This window comes from Cajanus cajan, chromosome 1, assembly GCF_000230855.2.
Source record: "Cajanus cajan strain Asha chromosome 1, NIPB_CcT2T_4, whole genome shotgun sequence".
Classification (NCBI taxonomy): domain Eukaryota; kingdom Viridiplantae; phylum Streptophyta; class Magnoliopsida; order Fabales; family Fabaceae; genus Cajanus; species Cajanus cajan.
Genome location: NC_138517.1, coordinates 44,560,209 through 44,579,149, shown reverse-complemented (window position 1 = coordinate 44,579,149; position 18,941 = coordinate 44,560,209).

Below are 18,941 nucleotides of genomic sequence, written 5' to 3'. Positions count from 1 at the left end.
GGAGACAAACTATACTCAACTACCTCATTTTGAGAGGCAAAGTCTGGAGAGACGATACTCAAACGAGGTCTGGAGAGACAGTACTCAAACAAGGTCTGGAGAGACAATACTCAAACAAGGTCTGGAGAGACAATACTCAAACGAAGTCTGGAGAGACGGTACTCAAGCAAGGTCTGGAGAGACAATACTCAAACAAAGTCTGGAGAGACAGTACTCAAACAAGGTCTGGAGAGACAGTACTCAAACAAAGTCTGGAGAGACAGTACTCAAACAAGGTCTGGAGAGACAGTACTCAAACAAGGTCTGGAGAGACAATACTCAAACAAGGTCTGGAGAGACAATACTCAAACGAAGTCTGGAGAGACGGTACTCAAGCAAGGTCTGGAGAGACGGTACTCAAACAAGGTCTGGAGAGACGGTACTCAAACAGAGTCTGGAGAGACAGCACTCAAACAAAGTCTGGAGAGACGGTACTCAAGGTCTGGAGAGACAGTACTCAAGGTCTGGAGAGACAGTACTCAAGGTCTGGAGAGACAATACTCAAGGTCTGGAGAGACAATACTCAGCCATCAGCGTCGTCAGAGGCACGTTGGTGTTAAACTTAGCTACCGAGGTTGTCAGAAGCGCCGAGGTATGCAACAACCTGGAGAGGCTACTCTATAATTTTCCACCGGAAGACGCTACAAGTCAGAAGGTTGGCACATCACCCGGACAATTGGGTCAACTCCTTTACTTGTCAGCCGGTACACCAAAAGACCGTCCGACTAAGTAAAGGGGGGGCAGCTGTAGACCCCTAAAATTGTCCGGGTCGGAAATAAAGCTTGAAGACTCTCGAAGACTGAAGGAAGATCAGCCAGAAGGACTCCTGGAAGGCCCTAGGAGGGTTCTCTGTAGGTCTAGAGGTTTTAGAAAAGCTCAAAATAAGGAAGTGGAGGGAATGAAGCCCAATACGGCCGTACTGAACTTAATACGGCCGTATTGAAGCTTCAATACGGCCGCAGTGAACTCAATACGGCGTATTGAAGTTGCTGAAACTTCAATACGGCCGTACTGAAATCAATACGGCCGTATTGAAGCTTCAATACAGCCGTATTGAACTCAATACGGCCGTATTGAAATTTCTGAACTTCAATACGGCCGTATTGAACTCAATACGGCCGTATTGAAGTTCAAAAATTTCAATACGGCCGTATTGCTCCTGTAGGCCGTATTGCGCCTATTCCCTATAAATAGGAGGCCATTTGGACGTCCTACCACACTTTTTCACTCAGTTTGGACTCCCTCCTTGAGTATTCTGGGGTTTTTGAGCAGTGTTCTGCCCTAGAAATCTCTCTGGGAGTCGATCCGACGAAGTTCTGGAATTCCGAGCACTTAGCTTGGAGATTCGAACCTAGTCGAAGGGAAATCCTCCGGATTTCCGTAGTCAAAACTTTATAGGAGGGAGCGAGCGGGCTTGTAGAGCGAGGGAACGCCAAAAAGCTTCCCAGTTTTACGAAATATATAAAAGCACGCTTCAAAGGTTTTCTTCTTAAAATCCTTCCTTTTACTGCTTTCTGTTTGTATATTAAACTGTCATCATGTAGATAGTTAATTTATAATTGCTTAGAATAAATAGGGGTAATTTAGTAATTTTACACTGTTATTTTAGAAATAATCTGTCATAGGGAACCCGAAAGGGGCGCTGTGGGGTGCTAACACCTTCCCCACGCGTAACCGACTCCCTTACCCAACTCTGGTTGTAATGGCCGAAGTTGATTTATAAAATCAATTGCCTTATCCCTTTTTCCAATGTTTTGAGTAAAACATTGGTGGCGACTCCACGAACCCTCCTTTTACGAAAACCACTAATCCATGGAGGGTCCCGCTTGGGATTAACATGGATTGGTGAGACTTTTAATAAAATTGCTCGTTTGACGAGGTCTCAGTTTGAGAATAAGTCATTCTAGCAATCCACATTTTTCAAACAAATAAACGAGTCCAACCATCCTTCGCGAATGCCGAAAGCCCGTTTCGGGCCGGTGGCGACTGGTATGCTACTATAGCAACATACCTGGGGGCAAGTTCATTCATGAATACATCACTGGTGACCAAAGGTTCACCTAGAATAACTTGTTACATCACTGGTATGCGGCCTAAGCGACACACCTAGAATAGATCATTTCATTACTGGTGACCCAAAGTACACCTTGTTAGCTTGTTACATCACTTGTGACCCAAGGTACACCTTGTTAGCTTGTTACATCACTGGTATACGGCCAAGCAGCACACCTGGAATAGATCATATATGCACATGATGCATGTCACACATTCACATTTCATTGACTCAAGATTTCACTTATCACATCTCATCATATCTCATGTAACATTATTTCATAATATCATATCACAGATCATATGTTCACCTTTCACATTCTCACGTCATAGTGTTCACAATAGCACGTCATTCACATCATGTCTCATGTCATTTGTTCACATTTCACATAGTCATACTCATAAGAACATCATGTGGAGATTATTATCCTCATCATGCTCATATTCACTTTTCACAACATATTCACACTTCACATTTCACATTTCTCATAATCATACTCATAATTGTTCCTCATAGGATTTCGCACAGGAACCCATAGAACACTCTAATTCATATCAAAATTTATCTAATTTTGAAACCAAACATATATTTACACAGAACATCACACAAGGAACGCAACAGAACATCCAGAAAGTAAAACAGAAAACATGAGAAATTTGCTTGTTTCTCATAGGGTTCCCACAAGAACCCATAGAGCACTCTAATTCATATCAAAACTTGTTTATTTTCATAATTAAACACATTCATGCATCACATCCTGCAAGAAACCCAACAGAAAACTCAAATATTAAAATATAAAACTTTCATAATCTGCCTGTTCCTAGAGCATGCATCAGGCAAGGGATTGGGGGTCATTCCTGCTACCCAACTATTATTCTCACACCCCCGAGTGAGGTTTATCACTCCCCCTTACCTGTATAAGCAAAAGATGAAGTTAGAACAGAATTTGGTTCATCTTCTTCTCTTGGTTCTCCTTGGTCTTCAGAGAGTGTGTCTAGAAGTAGTGCTAGAGTCTGTTATTTATAGACGTCAAGAGTGGCCAGAACGGCTTGTTTCAAATCCAGAACGGCTCATTCTGGATTCATTCGTCATGTGTTAAATTCACATCTAGAACGGCCCGGTCTTAAACCAAAACGGTTCGTTCTAAAGTTGAGTTTAACTCATAACGACCATGTTTGGAACGACCCATTCTTAAACCAGAACGGCCCGTTCCAAGTAGGGTTATAGGCTATTTAAGTAGTTTGAAACAGCTCGTTCTAGTTTGGGAACGGCTCGTTCTAAGCTACTAATTATCAAAAAAAATTCTAAAATACCTTCATACAATTTGTGAAAAATGGGGTGTTACATTTATCAAGATAATTAAGAAGGACATGATTGAAAGATAACCAGTCCATACCTCACATCTAGTTGACTCAAAGGCAAATAGATTAAGTCAACTATGAAAATTTACCATCATTATGCAAAGGAAACTTCAAACAGACATCAAAAGTAGAAACTAGCCTACTGGCTGGCATCTCCACAATTAACATGATTGCCCTTAACTATCATCCTCTACAAGGCACCCTGCCACCAAATTCTAGCCTCCCCAAAAAGGCATGAAGGCAGCCAAAGTCACCTTTTACACCAAAGGACCTCTCAAAGATTGGAATATGTTTTCAACCTCAAAAATCTAGTCAACAGCTCCGTCAAGATTTTAGCCCTCACAGAGGCTTGGCAAATTCTTTTGTTGGAATCTCTCCATCCAATCTATCTCTGGTCGTGGGTTCATAGTACTAAGGGCTTAAGCCATCGCTTGTAAAGCATCAGCAGTTGCACGATTATTTCTACCCCCATCCATCACTCTTCTAGTTCATAGAAAAGTAAAACAATTATATAACAAATAATAAAACAATCAACACAATCATATACCACGCCATACAAATAATATGCTTAATCAACAATCCATTCCATCAGTTATCTATCAAATAAGCACAACAGACTCATAACTCATGGCTGATTGAATCGGCCTGCTCTGATACCACCAAATGTGACACCCTTACTACCTCAACACATATATCGTAATAATGTAAATAAACTAAATAAATAAAAACATTGGTAAAAGGTCCACATAAAAACCTCATAAATGTTCTTCAATATCCAAAATAATTGAAAATAAAAGTTGGAAAATAAAACATAAGAGTTTACAAATAGTTTTCAGAAGAATAAGTATAACTCCAAATATAAATAAAAATTCATGTCCTAAAAATACTCTGCCCTGATGTCACAATATCATAGCACACCCACAACTCATTTGTTGGCATTCTGGATGCCACTCATAGCTGGATCTTCCTCACCTAAAACATCCACAAATTGTACAGTGAGAAAAGAAAACATCTATAAGTAAAGCACATACAAACACATAACAATGTAATCTCATCATAACTCATTACATAATAAAATATTTACAATAATTTCTACATATCATAATTCTATCAATTATGCATCATCTTTACATCACAATTCTCAATGACACCAATCCATCACATTATATAATTTGTACTATGTTAAGCTCACGCCACCCCTGTAGCATCTCCTGCCCAAGGTCGTGCCATTCCAACATAAGTACTAATTGCCACACACAAATATTGCAATTAACAATATTCCATGCTCATGTCACCCCTATAACATCTCTTCCCAAGGTCGTGTCACGCTGACATATGTGTTAATTACCTCACACGTCCCACACTATGTCATGCTCACGCCACCCCTGTAGCTTCTCATGCCTAGGGTCATGCCATGCTCACATATGTGTGAGGATATCCACAATCACATTTCATTCACAACCATCACAAATCTTGTAATTAACACTATGTCATGCTCATGCAACCCCTATAGCATCTCTTGCCCAAGGTCATGCCACGCTGACATACGTGTTAATTGCCTCACACATCCCACATTATGCCATGTTCACGCGCACCCTTATAGCATCTCTTGCTCAAGGTCGTGCCACACCGACTTATGTGTGAGGAACCACAACCATATCACATTCACATTCAACACAACATCTCATTTCATGCCAACATAATCACATCATAATTAATTGAACAATTGAGCCATAACATACCATTCGCCACATGATGCTATCGATTTAATACTAAAATGGTAAATACAATATGTATACATCTGTGCCAAGACATCACACTAGAGTCCATAATTCAATTCCACATCACATACACAATATAGATAAGTCCACACAAAACAATGGTTCACATATTGTTAAGTCAGACGAAGCGATTCCCGGTGAGGTTTTGAATATGAAAATATAATACATATTGTTATTATGAACCTGTGTAGTAGTGTTTCAAATATACATAAGAACAGGTAAAACTAAAGCATGAAGCATGGCCGAACAAAACAATGATCAGAAAAATCAAGCCAAATGAAAGCAAAATCATGAATTGTGCATCAGAAGATAACGGATATCAAACGAAGATATGTCAAGGACAACCCAGAGCGCAACATAAGAAACCCAAAACAAGAGCAAAACTAGACTAAGAAAAAGTTGACTCGGCACCAAATAAACATCATATGAAGCTCAATGTTCAACCACACAAAGGTCAACAAAACAAACATTATTCATTGGATAACACAAGACGAAGAAATATTCATGACAGAATAAAAGTGATTCACCTTCACAACTGATTAGTTGAGATGAAACAAAAAATGAAGTCTAACTCTTAGAAGGAGACTCAAATATCCAAACGCAAACGAAGCATGTTGAAAAGCTTCTAAAGTCCACTAGTCACAACGAAGAAGATCATATATCATCTCAATTCATAAGAAAAGCACACGGAGTCATCAAAGATATGAAAAGAAAGATGAAAAAAAGAAGAGTGCGAATTCACAAGTCAATGTTGCGTGTGTCAGGGCAAGTACATCTACTTTTTAGAAAAAGGCAACACCTCCGCTATTACAATGACGGAAAAAGGACAAACATACCTTGGTCATGATTGAAGTCAGAAATAAAAGGGAACAAATTATGCAAAGGACTTCACGTAACACAGATTCAGCAAGCAAGCATTTAATGCAAGATCAAACGCATTAAATGAAAAAGATCTGTGTAGCCATGAACAAATGATTATTTGTACCAGCAAAAAGCTCTGCCTCAACGGACACATTCAAATTCAAACAATGGGCAGATTTATCACAAGGGCTATAAATATCAAGACTTGAGAAGAGAAGATAAGGAGAGAAGCAACAAGCAATATAAGCAAAAGCAAGCATCAAAACAATCACACATCTCTTCTTGTTCAGATTTGAATATTAGTGTAAAAATAAGATAGTTTATCTTAGTGAGTGTAGAAACTACCCCATCCTCTCTGTGAGAGTTACATACACACTCTAAACACATATCCTTTTAAGACTAGGGTTGAATACCTTAGCGAGTGTAGAAATCATACTATCCTCTTTGTGAGTGTCGCCACCGGCCCGAAATGGGCTTTCGGCATTCGCGAAGGATGGTTGGACTCTTTTATTTGTTTAAAAATATGGATTGCTAGAATGACTTATTCTCAAACTGAGACCTTGTCAAACGAGCAATTTTATTAAAAGGCTCACCAATCCATATTAATCCCAAGCGGGACCCTCCATGGATTAGTGGTTTTCGTAAAAAGAAGGGTTCTTGGAGTCGCCACCAATGTTTTACTCAAAACATTGGAAAAAGGGATAAGGCAATTGATTTTATAAATCAACTTTGGCCATTACAACCAGAGTTGGGTAAGGGAGTCGGTTACGTGTGGGGAAGGTGTTAGCACCCCACAACGCCCCTTTCGGGTTCCCTATGACGGATTATTTATTAAATAATAGCACAAAATTACTAAATTACCCCTATTTATTATAAGCGATTGTAAATTAAATATCTACATGATGATAAATTTAAATATGCAACAATCAGAAAGCGGTAAAAGAAGGGATTTTTAGAAAAGAAACCTCTTGAAGCGTGCTTTTTATATATCAATGAAGTCTAGGAGGCTTTTTGGCACTCCCTCCCTCTACAAGCTCGCTCGCTCCTTCCTAAAAATAATTTTTGACTATGGAAATCCAAAAGATTTCCCTTCGACTAAGTTCGAATCTCCAAGCTAAATGCTCGGAATTCCAGAACTTCGTCGGATCGACTCCCAGAGGGATTTCTAGGGCAGAACACTGCTCAAAAACCCCAGAATACTCAAGGAGGGAGTCAAAACTGTGTGGAAAAGTGTAGAATGACGTCCAATTGATGTCATATTTATAGGGATGAGGCGCAATACGGCCTCTGGGGGTCAATACGGTTCGTATTGAAGTTTTGAACTACAATACGGCCGTATTGAATTCAATACGGCCGTATTGAAGTTCAAAAAACCTCAATACGGCCGTATTGAAGTTCAGTGCAGCCGTATTGAATTCAATGCAGCCGTATTGAAGTTCAGAAACTTCAATACGGCCGTATTGAGTTCAGTGCGGCCGTATTGTAGTTTAAAATGTTCAATACGGCCATACTGAACTTTTGGGAGGCCGTATTGGGCTTCATTCCCTCCACTTTCTTATTTTTTGCTACTCTAAGACCTCTAAACCTACAGATTGTCGTCCCACGGTCTTCTAAGAGTCCCTTTGGCTGACTTTCCTTTGATCTTCGAGAGTCTTCGAGTCTTATTTCCGACCCGGACAATTTTAGGGGTCTACAGCTGCCCCCCCTTTACTTAGTCGGACGGCCTTTTGGTGTACAGGCTGACAAGTAAAGGAGTTGACCCAATTGTCCGGGTGATGTGCCAACCTTCTGACTTGTAGCGACTTCCGGTGGAAAATTGTTGAGTAGCCTCTCCAGGTTGTTGCATACCTCGGCGCTTCTGACAACCTCGGTAGCTAAGTTTACCCTCTCCAGGGTCAACTTCACTCGACGCCCGAGCTGGAAGTTGAACACCAACGTGCCTCTGACGACGCTGATGGTTGAGTACTGTCTCTCCAGACCTTGAGTACCGTCTCTCCAGACTCTGAGTACCGTCTCTCCAGACTTTCAGTACCGTCTCTCCAGACTTTGAGTACCGTCTCTCCAGACTTTTGAGTACCGTCTCTCCAGACTTTGAGTACCGTCTCTCCAGACTTTGAGTACCGTCTCTCCAGACTTTGAGTACCGTCTCTCCAGACTTTGAGTACCGTCTCTCCAGACTTTGAGTACCGTCTCTCCAGACTTTGAGTACCGTCTCTCCAGACTCTGAGTACCGTCTCTCCAGACTTTGAGTACCGTCTCTACAGACTTTGAGTACCGTCTCTCCAGACTTTGAGTACCGTCTCTCCAGACTTTGAGTACCGTCTCTCCAGACTTTGAGTACCGTCTCTCCAGACTTTGAGTACCGTCTCTCCAGACATTGAGTACCGTCTCTCCAGACTTTGAGTACCGTCTCTTCAGACTTTGAGTACCGTCTCTCCAGACTTTGAGTACCGTCTCTCCAGACTCTGAGTACCGTCTCTCCAGACTCTGAGTACCGTCTCTCCAGACTCTGAGTACCGTCTCTCCAGACTCTGAGTACCGTCTCTCCAGACTTTGAGTACCGTCTCTCCAGACTTTGAGTACCGTCTCTCCAGACTTTGAGTACCGTCTCTCCAGACTTTGCTTTGGTTGTCTCTGACGACCTAGGCAACTGAGTTTGCCCTCTCCAGGGTCTGCGTTCGTGTCTTCTGATCACTTCGGCAATGCGAGTTTACCCTCTCCAGGGATCTGAGATGATTTTTTGTCTCCACAGTCCACTATGCTGCTTCGATGGTTTTTCTGATTTTGTGCCACTGAGGGCTAGATAACGCAGGGATCCGTCTAGGGGATGTGCAGTCATTCATAGGTTCTTGTGCCCCAACTTGCATTTGCATAGTTGGTACCCATGGGGAATTTCTGACTCCTTGGGGTGTAGACACAGATGCTCTTCTTGAATTGAGCGATGCCTTATGTTTGGCTGACGTCCTTTGACGTTGGTGGAGTATCCCGATTATCCTTATTCGGGTATCTCTTTTGGATTTTCTGATTTTTGCTGCCTCTGTGTAGGCTGTTATCCGCTGGGGGATTCTGTCATTCAATTCTTGACTGGCCTCTTCTGTTAGGCAAATCATCTTGATGTTCGGTGGTTGGCTGTACGCCCAAATTCCGCTTGGGGAATACTTATTGATATATTTTTTATTTTTCTCCTTTTGTAGGGGTGCCTCTTGAGTAGGCGACTGGGGATTTGGGGATCTTATGTATCCCAGAGTATTATTTAGGAAGCCTCTGCAGGCTTAGCCTCACTCAGCGCTCGAGTCAGAGAGCTATCTTCCACTGAGGAAGTTTCAAGTCCTTTGACTGAATATTTTGCTTTGGATGATCGCGCTTCCATTGGGGATTTTGACGATCTTGCTTTGATAGCTCTCGCTGGGGATTTGTTCCATGAGCTTAAGCTGGGGTTTCTCTGGGGAGTATTATTTCTGTGAGCCTCTCCAGGCTCAATTATTTTGTACAGTTGGGGAGTATTATTTCAGCAAGCCTCTCCAGGCTCAATTATTCTGTACAGTTGGGGAGTATTATTTCAGCAAGCCTCTCCAGGCTCAATTATTCTGAGAGAGTATTGTTTCGACAAGCCTCTCCAGGCTCAGTTATTCTGAGAGAGTATTATTTCGGCAAGCCTCTCCAGGCTCAGTTATTCTGAAGGAGTATTATTTCGGTAAGCCTCTCCAGGCTCAGTTATTTCTGTATGAGTATTATTTCGGCAAGCCTCTCCAGGCTCAGTTATTCTGTACGATGAGTTGCTTTTCTTGTTCAGCCCAAGAATGCAAGCTGAGATGTCTTTTGGAGAGTATTATTTTGGCAAGCCTCTCCAGGCTCAGTTATTCTGTATAATTTGTTGGATTTTCTGTATTTTGCCTTTTTGTTGATTTTGGCTTTTTCTGTGTTTTTGCCTTTTTTGTTGATTTTGGCTTTTTCTGTATTTTTGCCTTTTTTGTTGGTTTTGGCTTTTTCTGTACAGAAATGTCTCTGAGGAGTATTATTTTGGCAAGCCTCTTCAGGCTCAGTTATTCTGAGAGAGTATTATTTCGGCGAGCCTCTCCAGGCTCAATTATTCTGAGAGAGTATTATTTCGGCGAGCCTCTCTAGGCTCAGTTATTCTGAGAGAGTATTATTTCGGCGAGCCTCTCCAGGCTCAATTATTCTGAGAGAGTATTATTTCGGCAAGCCTCTCCAGGCTCAATTATTCTGAGAGAGTATTATTTCGGCAAGCCTCTCCAGGCTCAATTATTCTGAGAGAGTATTATTTCGGCAAGCCTCTCCAGGCTCAATTATTCTGTGGGAGTATTATTTCGGCAAGCCTCTCCAGGCTCAGTTATTCTGTACAAACTGAGGAGTATTGTTTGTATCCTTGCCTTTTTTCGTTTTCGGCTTTTGTTGATTGCTGTCATACACAAGCAATTTTTCCTATTTTTCTATTTTATGTAATTGCCTCATGAAGAGGTCTTTGAAAATTTCCTTGTGGCCAATACGGCCATATCCATTTCAGTATGCCCGTATTGAGTTGAAAATTTGTTCATAACCCTATTTTTAGTACGGGTGTACTGAACATGGTACGGGCGCATTGTTTTTTTTTGAAGTTTATATTTTTTTGTTTTTTTTTCAATAAACAGAGAATAAGTGATCTTCCATTACACCTATCATCTGTATGCATGTATGCAGTATGATGCACCTAATTCTATTTGATTCACTTTTCAAAAGAATTAACCGATGCGTTTCTCTGTTTGGATTTTTGCCATTCCTCTAGACGGGCTGTGCGCTGCCGATTTCTGTAACCGAGGAATGATGCATGTTATATTGAGATGGGTGTCGTCAACCCAGTGATTCTTCCCTTCCTTTAGAAGACATGTCAACCCTCCTATTGACCACTATATCTCCATGTTTCCACTAGATTATCTTAAAATCGTTTGGGACAAGAGAGAAAAGAAAGGAAAGGTATATATTTTTCGAAAGTTTGTGTTTTAGAGGGGTTTTTATTTTCATTTTGAAAAATGGTTTTTGTAAGAATGGCTGGCCAAGGTAGGCTTATTGTGTTTAGGCTTGTTTGTTTAAGCATTTATGAAGTTAATCAAATCTTGTTATTGACGTTGTGATTTGACAACTTAGATAGCTTTCCCTGAACTTTTTTTTTCTTTTTGAATTCTGTTCATGGTACCATCATGGATTTCTTTTCGCTTTTTGATTGTCCTTATTTTTGCCTAAAACACCCTTTTGTGGCGTTTTAAAGGACTTTTGTTTTTGTTCATTTTTGCAACCCTAACTTTTGCCTAGGTCACCCTTTCGTGGGATTCCTAGCGGGTCTTTTGCTCTTATTTTTGTGCAGCCCCCTTTTTGGGTTTCCTGCCGAGCTTTTTTGTTTTTATGGTTCTTGTTTTTAAATGATTTTCTTTTTATCCATGATGGCACTTGTCGAGGCCAAGGAAAGGTGCTCTAAGTTGTCACGCACACTTCCACATAAAAATGATGCGGGTTTATTGTTATTAAGACAATCTTAACCTCATTCATGCTTATTCAAACAGGGTTAAAAATAATGTGGTTTAGAAATTTATTGTAAGCAAGAAGAGAAGCAGTAAGAAATAATAAAGAATGATTTTATTATAATCATAGTGGAAAACATGTGCCCTATCGAGGCTCGGGGGTCGGGCTGTCCCCGAGGAGTAATCTCTAATAGTCATCAGGTCTATACATCCCTATCAGAAGGAGAAGAACACTTGATGACGACGACCGGCCTTGACGCTTGTGAACCGGCCTTCCTAAAGATCTGGCTTAAAGAACGTCGAGAAGGATCTTGATTCCTCTTCGTTCTTTGATCTTTAACGGGGTTGTATCCTAACCCTTGTTTCCCCGGATTATCCTTGATAATGGGTAGCTCCGGGATTCCTTGGGAGTCCTTGCCTAATCCTTGTCCTGGCAAGTATCCGTTCTTAGTGAGCATATGGGCTACCTTCTTCATTTCTCGGGGAAACGTTTCGACATTGGCGATTTCCAATGCTTGGAAGGCGGTTTCTAAAGCTTCCTCCGCTGCATCCACGTAAGGTATGGTGGATGGTTTGCTGATGAGTATGTCGTCTTCAGCTTGTACAGTCACCAGCTTGTCACCCTATGAATTTGACTTTCTGGTGGAGCGTAGAAGGAACAGCTTTCGCATCATGAATCCAAGGTCGGCCGAGGAGACAGCTATATGCGGGAGTAATGTCCATCACTTGGAATTCGACATTAAAGATAGTGGGTCCAGTTTGGATTGGAAGATTGATCTCTCCCACCACTTCTCTTTTAGAACCATCGAAGGCTCGAACGATCATGTTGCTCGGGCGCATTTGGACTCCCTTGATTGCCACTTGATCAAGAGTTCTTTTTGGCATCACGTTCAAGGAAGATCCATTATCTACCAAGACTTTAGCGATGTGATACTCCTTGCACTTTACAGAGATGTTCAAGGGCTTGTTGTGGTTCGGTCCCTTAGCGGGGATCTCTTCATCGGTGAAAGTGAGGTGATCATTAGCCGTGATGTGACTAACAATCCCCTCAAATTTGTCTTGGGAGATACTGTGCGACATGTATGCCTCGTTCAAGACTTTCAACAGAGCTTGCCGATGCGGTTCGGAGCATAGGATCAACGACAACAGAGTAATCTTTGCTGGCGTCTTATGAAGTTGATCCATGATGGAGTACTCGCTCTGTCGGATATATTTTAACAGCTCGTCTGTCTCCTCCTCGGATTCTTTATTTTCCTCGGTTTTTTCTTTTTTCTTTTTTTTTTCTTTATTCTTGGGAGCTTTATCATGAAGATCTTCGGGAGTGTAGATCCTGCCACTCCTAGTCATGCCCCCAAGTCCAGCGATGTTAGAGATATCGCTGTCGGCAGAAAAATGGATGTCGTATATCCACGGCACAGCCTTATTTGATTCGTAGGGGAAAGGTCTTGGAGCAGTGATCCTTAATGGTGTTGGACCTTCCCCTTTGTTCGTCTTGATTACCAACAACGGAGTTGACGTGTGTTCGCTTGGCGCGGTTGTTGGCTTACACTTGATAACGAACGGCGTGCGATCCATTCTTTGAACATACGCATCGATTAATTCTTTCTTTTTATTAATGTTTATTAATGAATTACTAGGAGGGATGTATGAAATGCAAATCTAGATCCCTCCATGATCTTTGATAAAAATGCATGATATGAGATGATGACGTTGAATATGCATGCATTGTGTTTATTCAACTAAGCATTATCATGTTTTTAGGATGTCCCTAAGATGATGCATGATATTGCTTGGTTTGGATAAATAACCCTTTTTTTCTTTTTTTGGGTATTTTGTTTTTTGTATATTTTTTTGGGTGAAAAGGGAATCTACCTATATGAATGTGATGAAGGTAGATGTTAACACCATGTAAAGGAAGATTCTTATTCCTATTTATTCTTTTTTTTTTTTTTTTTAAAAGGAAATGTTGTATGTTTAAAGAATGCAATGTATGCTCAAACAATGTCACATAAACAATGCACAAACAATTCACTCATCCACGAACAGTCACGAGCGAATCACGAGGTAGGGGTATCCTGCAGAAAGGTGCATATTCAAGGTGGTTCTAACTGTTCTCACTGGTCTGAGGCCCCCAAGGTGCCCCCATTATAGGGACCCAATTCCTCTCGTCGTAAGTCGATGGAAAGTTCCAACGCACTGTCGGACTTGAGTTCATGGTTATCACCTTGAGTGATGCTTTCCGACAACGGTCTACGGGCACCTATAGACCCATTCGACAACCGGTCGTACTAACATCCACTCCCTATGGCTTACCACTCATGCCCCCGGGTATAGAGGGAACTGTTGTGTGCAAAGGTTCGTGTGCAGTTTGTATTTCAAACAATTGCGAGAATTTAAAAATACAACAGTTATTAAAGCCAAATAAATAAAGCATGTTATCATACAAGCAAGGGGTAATGAAGTAATTTTAAACTATTATTTTAAAAAATAATCCATCACTAAATGGGACTGACTCTCGAGGCTTCCCCAGTGGAGTCGCCATCTGTCGCCACCGGCCCGAAACGGGCTTTCGGCATTCGCGAAGGATGGTTGGACTCTTTTATTTGTTTAAAAATATGGATTGCTAGAATGACTTATTCTCAAACTGAGACCTTGTCAAACGAGCAATTTTATTAAAAGGCTCACCAATCCATATTAATCCCAAGCGGGACCCTCCATGGATTAGTGGTTTTCGTAAAAAGAAGGGTTCTTGGAGTCGCCACCAATGTTTTACTCAAAACATTGGAAAAAGGGATAAGGCAATTGATTTTATAAATCAACTTTGGCCATTACAACCAGAGTTGGGTAAGGGAGTCGGTTACGTGTGGGGAAGGTGTTAGCACCCCACAACGCCCCTTTCGGGTTCCCTATGACGGATTATTTATTAAATAATAGCACAAAATTACTAAATTACCCCTATTTATTATAAGCGATTGTAAATTAAATATCTACATGATGATAAATTTAAATATGCAACAATCAGAAAGCGGTAAAAGAAGGGATTTTTAGAAAAGAAACCTCTTGAAGCGTGCTTTTTATATATCAATGAAGTCTAGGAGGCTTTTTGGCACTCCCTCCCTCTACAAGCTCGCTCGCTCCTTCCTAAAAATAATTTTTGACTATGGAAATCCAAAAGATTTCCCTTCGACTAAGTTCGAATCTCCAAGCTAAATGCTCGGAATTCTAGAACTTCGTCGGATCGACTCCCAGAGAGATTTCTAGGGCAGAACACTGCTCAAAAACCCCAGAATACTCAAGGAGGGAGTCAAAACTGTGTGGAAAAGTGTAGAATGACGTCCAATTGACGTCATATTTATAGGGATGAGGTGCAATACGGCCTCTGGGGGTCAATACAGTCCGTATTGAAGTTTTGAACTACAATACGGCCGTATTGAATTCAATACGGCCGTATTGAAGTTCAAAAAACCTCAATACGGCCGTATTGAAGTTCAGTGCAGCCGTATTGAAGTTCAGTGCAGCCGTATTGAATTCAATGCAGCCGTATTGAAGTTCAGAAACTTCAATACGGCCGTATTGAGTTCAGTGCGGCCGTATTGTAGTTTAAAATGTTCAATACGGCCGTACTGAACTTTTGGGAGGCCGTATTGGGCTTCATTCCCTCCACTTTCTTATTTTTTGCTACTCTAAGACCTCTAAACCTACAGATTGTCGTCCCACGGTCTTCTAAGAGTCCCTTTGGCTGACTTTCCTTTGATCTTCGAGAGTCTTCGAGTCTTATTTCCGACCCGGACAATTTTAGGGGTCTACAGTGAGAGTTACATACACACTCAAAACATTTATCATCTGTAAAGCCTGAAGAGGCTAGTAAAAGAATACTTGGAAAACCAGAAGTGGTTTAAAATTACTAGCGTCTGCAAGTGTAGTTGACGAACTAGGAGTGGTTGAGAATACTCGGGCAACCAAAAGTGGTTTAAGAATACTAGCATCAACAAGTGAAGTTGACGAACCAGAAGTGGTTAAGAATACTTGTAATCCATTGTGATTAGTGGAACCCTTCAGTTGAAGGAGTGATAGACTATGGCCAAGGACAAGGAATCCAAGAGGTTATATCTTAAAAGAACCAAGAGGAATGGGATGATATTAAAGACCTTTCATATGTTTGTACATATAGTAGTCTCTTTGTATAGGCTTATTTTTGCCTTTGTATTTGTGAGGCACTTTACTTGCTTTTAACTAGTGATTGTATATTGATTTTAGGGTGGGTTACTTGGAGAGTTTAACTCCATTTAACCTCCTTTGTTGATACATTCATTTTATATTTTTTCAGTAGGGAAAAAGGGGTGACATTTAGCAATGCTTGAGGGTGTGACTAGTAATTGGGCCAGAACTGGGCCTAGGCAAAATTTTGCATATTAGACTCATTTTTCTCCTAATTTTTCATAGATTTGATTTAGCTAGGTCTCATCATCATATGATGAACCTAACTAAACCAAATCAAATATTTTTGAAATAAATCATGGAGCATTTTTGAGCCTTGCCCACCTAGCTCATTCCTTTTATTCTTGGCCGAAATTTCTAGCTTCTCTTACAACCTTTGAAGCTTTCCTTCCAAGCTTCTAAACCTTAGTAGGTTTGGCTGACCTTACCATGGTTCTTAAGTGAACCATGGTCAAGGTTAGCTTCTCCTACAAGTTTTAGAAACCATGGATGGTTAGCTACACCTTACCATGGTTCCTAGTGAACCATGGTTAAGGTTAGCTTCCTCTACAAGCTACCTCTCCCTATATATTTCTAAATTTCTCATTGTACTTCACTTTTTGAGATATGAAATCAGAATTTGACTCAAATTCTCTCCTCTTAAAGTTCTAAATTTCGTGGAGAAACTTTCTCTCTAAGTTTCTCTCAAAGGTTTCCAACCTTTTAGCTTGTTCAACAAGCTTCATCACTCTTTCATGGAGTAACCGAAGCTCCTTGATGATTCATCTCCATTGAAGCATCTTCAAAGGAGTTCCTCATCCAAATTCATGGTCAAACTCAAGAGTTTAAAGGTCTTGGAATGGAGGACTTGAACATTCATCAATCTTCTCCAAGTAGTTCCATCAAGGAGACTAAATGTAACGTAACAAGTTGTTTCAGAAGGCCCAAAAGCCCAGTATGGGTGATTCAGTAGCCCAGAACGGGCCGTTCCCAAACTGGAATGGGCCGTTCCAAACTACTGAATTGACCTACAAAACGTAGTTGAGAATGGGCCGTTCTGGAGGGAGAAAAGGTCGTTCCAAACCCCAAAATGGGCCGTTCCGGAGGGAGTACGGGCCGTTCTGGAGGGAGAACGGGCCGTTCTGGATGAGTCATAGAACGAGCCGTTCTGATTTCAGAACAAGCCACTCTGCATGTAATTTTTGTACGTGTTGAGGGAGTGCAGAACGGGCCGTTCCAGATTCGGAAAAGGTCGTTCTGGCCACTTCGGGACTTCTATAAATAGGGGTTGGTGGTTGAGGAGAAAGTGAAGTTTTTAGAGAGAAGGACTCTAGGTTTGTGAGCTCCTTTCTCTCCCAAATTTCTCTGTATGATTCCTTTACTCCTTTAGATCACTAATGCCTTCTGTCTTTTCTTGAAATTCAGATTAGGAAGCTTGCTTTGGGAGGATTGAAGTTTCGCGTTGAGCTTCGGAAGATAGTTCTACTTATTCTCAGTTATTGGCTATTTTGGAGCCAATCTTCAGGTGAGGGAAGCTAGAATGTTTGTTGTTAGGTTGCATGTGAGTTTAGAAACTCAATTGATGCATGAATGTTGAGAATCCATAGATGGATTGAATAAAATCTCATTTTTTGGGTTTTGAGAAAAAGAAAGATTTTGATGATTTTGATGCATAGGTTGGATGCATGTGAGATTTAAGTTTATTTTGAGTCGTATGGAGCCTATGCATTGTGTTTTGTGTTTGCATGTGGCTGAGTTTATTAGTTTGGATGAGAGTTTTGAACTCTCTGACTGGGATCTAGGCTGGGCACAGGTTGAGCGCGCCAGGAATGGAAGAGCTTAGGGCTCTCAGGTTGGATGTTGGGTCAGGCGTGATTTGGTTGCGTCAGGCGTGGAGACTCTTAGGAGTCTCTGTCTCAAAGACACCAAGCGTGAGTTAAACGTGCCAGGTGTGGATGAGTTTTAGGACTCTTAGGTTGGGATTAGGCTAGGTGAGCTCATGCTGCGCCAGGCGTGAATATGTTTGATGGCTTCCTCCTTCCATGGTTGATGTAGAGTATGAAGGGGAAGACCTTGCCCTTGATCTAGGCTCACCAAAGGGTAGAGAAAAAGGATGACTTTGATTGGAAAGGAAGATAGGTGTGAGGTATAGATGGTTGGCGGAAGTGTTTAGGGTTAAGGTGTTTGGTGCTCACAAGGTTGGCTCACTCCAAAGGTAAATGGAGGCCACTCTAGGGTTCTCACTCTCCAAGGGTGGAGATAGGAGAAGGTTAGCCAAAGTTAACCTAGTGACTAAGGAGAAGATTTGAGGCACAAAAAGGCTCACTCAAATTCATATATTCCAAAATATTTACAAGTGGTGGGGTGTTGGGTATTTATAGGAGGGGAGGCATCTAGGGTTGCATTTGGGACATGCATGGCCGAAATTCATAAGGCAAATGCACTCCAAATGACATGCCAAATGAACCCTAGATGCTACTTGGTGACCAAGTTTGGAATCTATGGGTCTAGATTGGCTACATCAAGGTGCATGATATGATCATGCAACCTTTACCCTCCACTTGGGCCTAAGCCTTTCTATCACCAAAAATAGATCCAAAACTCACCAAAAATGCGTCACCCTCTAATGAAATACCCTAGCCCAAATTAAAAACCTAATCATCTAAAGCACCCTATAATACAAGGGTAAAATGGGAAATACAAAGAAAATAAATCCTATGACTAAAATACCCCAAAATACAAGGGTAAAATTGGAATAAAGCAATAAATTCTATACTACTCAAATTGGCCATAGCCATGAACCATGTGATGGGTCTCACATGAAGTGAAGTACCAAGGATGGTCCTCCATCATACCCTCCTTCTTGAGAAGGATTTGACCTCAAATCTTTAAGCTCTTCCATTCCATTGATCCTTCAAAAAAATGTGAAACCATAATTAGGGAAGTAAAAAATACTAAAACTTTAGCGATGCAATCCTTAAGTACACAATTTGTTGAATGAAAGTGCTAGGGAAAGGAGAGAGCCAAAGAAACATCACCATTTAAATTATTGGCCACATGCAATTCATTCACCAAATCATCTATTTTAGGGATTGGGTGCCTTTTATGCAATGATGGCTTTTAAAAAGGTGCTCAT